Consider the following 3,475-nt stretch of genomic DNA (forward strand, 5'->3'; position numbering starts at 1 on the left):
TTTTCTATTGGATTATTTACCTTTATCTTGTTGTGGTGCTCAAGTATTTAATAAATTCTGGATATAAGTCCCTTATCTGATATGTTATTACCGAATACTATTTTCTTGATTTTGCATTTTTTAATTTAGAGATAATTTAGATCTATTACCTTTCTCTATGTTGAAGATAATTAATTACTATGTTAACATTAAATTTTAAACTATAATTAACATCTCTGGTTATACAGGTCTGTAGGCATTTTGTACCACCTTAAATTGAACAGAGATGGAATAGAAAATGAAAAGAATTTTTTTTTAGTTGTCCTCCAGATTTCTTTTGTTTTTTATTTTAATTTTTTATTTATTTTTTTTGTACAGATGTTTTGGATTTCCGTTTATTCATTGCCACAATTTTCTCCCTGCCCACCCCTCCCCACCAGCTCGCTTCCCCCTCCGAAGAGAGAAAAAAAAAAAGAAAAAAAAATCCTTCATTAGTATATACAATTCCCACGTCCCTACCCCCCACCCCTCACCCCGAGTACACTTCTCTATGCAACCTTAATTCTGGATTCCTGTGCTAACCATAATACTCAATCATATATCACTTCTAATCTGTTCTTTCCCTCATCTGTTTCAATACAATATACAAAATTTATCCTGTTTTTTCTGTCATACCCCCACCCCAGACCCATTCTACAACAGTGGCATCATGCAGTATTTGTCCTTTTGTGACTGAGATATTTCACTCAGCATAATGTCCTCTAGGGTCACCCACTTTGAATATTGCATGTACAGACAATAAGGAAGCTCCGGTAGCCTAGTGGTAAGAAGTGGTGCAATGGCAGACAGTTAGAATCCACCAATTGCTTCAAGGGAGAAGGATGGACAATTTTCTCCCATGTGATTCACTTCCTCTGAAAACCCACTGGAGGGAGGGGTCAGTTACACTCACCGAAACAGTATGTCAAGTTAAGTGCTAAATATTTAGAAATGTGGACTCCTATTTTGCCCAATTTTATATTGATGAATCCAACTTGTTATAAACTTTCAGTACTACTAATGACAAAGGAAACAGAATATGCTTTGCAAGAAATAAGAACAAACAGTGCACAGCAACTACCTATACAGTGAAGGTTTCTTTTCCAAATCATCAAATTAAGTATTTTATTCTATTTTTTAAAATATCATTGTTAGTAAAATTCATTTTTTCCTCAAGAAGGATGAAATATTCACTTTATCTTTGTGCTTTTCACTACAATTTGAGAAGTATAAAAGCATTCCTCAATATATTATACCAATTCTATGTTCATGACACCTGGCTCTGTCTGGTCTGTCTTGTAAAGTATGAGTGAAGGTACACTGTCAAAACGAAGGCCAATTATTCCTTTAAACTGAAGTCTTCTGTTAAATTGCCATCTCTCTTTGAAGCACATTCTCCTCCCCCATTACCATGCTTTTTGCTTTAACATGATCTCCAAATAGCTGTCTTATCTTCCTAAGTAGGTCTTCTATATCCTTAACTTTGTACACCCACCCTTACCAAATTCCCCCCCTCCAAAAAAAGGAAAAGCCTCTAAATTTTAATACTTGAACTTTTCTTTGTAGGACTTAAAGTAACAAATTGTGAAAAACCATAATTGTGCTAAGAAATAAAATTTTCTCTTTGTTTTTATAGTGCAAAAAAAAAGCCATTTGCTATCTTTGGAAAACCTACCTAAATCTTTCAGATAAGGGCAAACACAATATTTAACTTTTGTTACCTAAAATCTCTTCTGGCCATTGCCTATTCAGACACATTCCTTGCTCTCCTCTTATCTCTTGAGCTTGTTTTACCAACAATGGTAAAACAATCTAGCCTGGGTTTAGTCTAGATTTTAGGATAGCTTTGTTCTTACCGTTCTGAGCATCTTTCCCATTCTGTAACTGTTATTTGCTCTATAGTCAGAACCAACTCATAGCTGACCTTCCAGTGGATTTTCAGAGGCCATAAATGACATAGCTAGAGATTTCCTATCTTTATCCCACAGAGGAGCTGGCAGATTTGAACTGCCTGTCTTTGGGTTTGCAGCTTAACTCCTTACCATTAGAGAGCTCTCTTTTCCAGATTGAGACCTATGTTTTTATATTTCTGTGCCCCAGTATTAATTATACTTGTAAAGTTCTTATTTTTGGCAAATCTGCTGTCAAGGACCTCTTTAAAGTGCTGAAGAGCAAGGATGTCAGCATAAAGACTAAGGTGCACCTGCCCCAAGCCAGGACTTTTCTTTCTGTTGCTTCATTTGTATCTGATAATACTGAAGATGGAGCAATGCCTTTGAAATACAATATTGTAGAAGAGAATTAAATATACCATGAACTTCCAAAAGAACAAAGTGCTCATTAGAGACAAGGATGGTGAAACTTGGTCTCACTTATGTTGAGCATTTTGTCAGAAGTAGCTAGTCCTTCTGGGAGGAGGGGAATCATTTTCGGGAAAGGTAAAGAGTACATAAAAGAAAGGATGACTGTCAAGAATATGGATTGACACAGTAACAATGGACTTGAAAATGATGTAGCTTGTGGCAATCAATTATGCGGGATAGAACAAGTTTCAAATCTGTTGTTCATAGGGTTGCTATGAGTTGTAGTTGACTTAATGGATGCTAACAATAATAAGTTTCTTATTGCTCAAATTGTTTTTCTGTCATTCTTCTAGGTGGTGTAGCACTTGTCTGTGCATTGCTGTACAGAGGTAACTAACTCGTGGTTGCTGTGATGCTGAGCACTCTGACACTGATGTGCCAAATGTGATAATAGTTACCCACAGCAGACAGTGTTTGCTGGAGCTTCCCAGTTAGAACAAGCCTGGAAGCAGGAGTGGCATCCACTTCTGAAATGGCTTGCCTCCGGAAACTATACGAACAGTGCTCAGGCCTTTTGTTCATAGGGTCGCTATGACTCATCTACAACTTGACGGTGGCACCTAACAACAACAACAACAAAAGTATTTCAGTGTTGTTTATTATAGTCTTGAACTTTTTGTTCATCAATTGAAAAAAAAGTTAACCTGTTATCTAAATTCATATTTTGCCAACTTTCTCCCTTGACCCTTTACTATCTCTTTTTTTAATTATTTCTATTCTTTACCCATCCTAGGCCTGCCAACCATTTCTTTCCATGCAATACTTCTATGATAGAGACTATGTTAGACTCGCATTGATGGATAAAGAAAGAACAGTGTCTCTTCTATGTAGTGAAAGAAATGGACATTGATCAAACACACAAAGAAGTAAATGTAAAAATATTTTAGAGATAAGGGCTACTCCTTTGCCTGTATCTTTATGAGTACATATGTCTAGGTTATTAACTTTATTAGAGAAACCAACAAAGACATCCCTAAACATGATTTGATATTGTAAATAAATAATGAAAAGATAGAAGAGACTGGCTATGACAGACAGAGGGAAGAACACACGAAAGCACCTTTTGAAAAGAGAGAATATGCAAGAAGTGAAAG

The sequence above is a fragment of the Elephantulus edwardii genome, unplaced genomic scaffold (assembly GCF_000299155.1).
Source record: "Elephantulus edwardii isolate Elephantulus edwardi_28Jun2011 unplaced genomic scaffold, EleEdw1.0 scaffold00110, whole genome shotgun sequence".
NCBI lineage: Eukaryota > Metazoa > Chordata > Mammalia > Macroscelidea > Macroscelididae > Elephantulus > Elephantulus edwardii.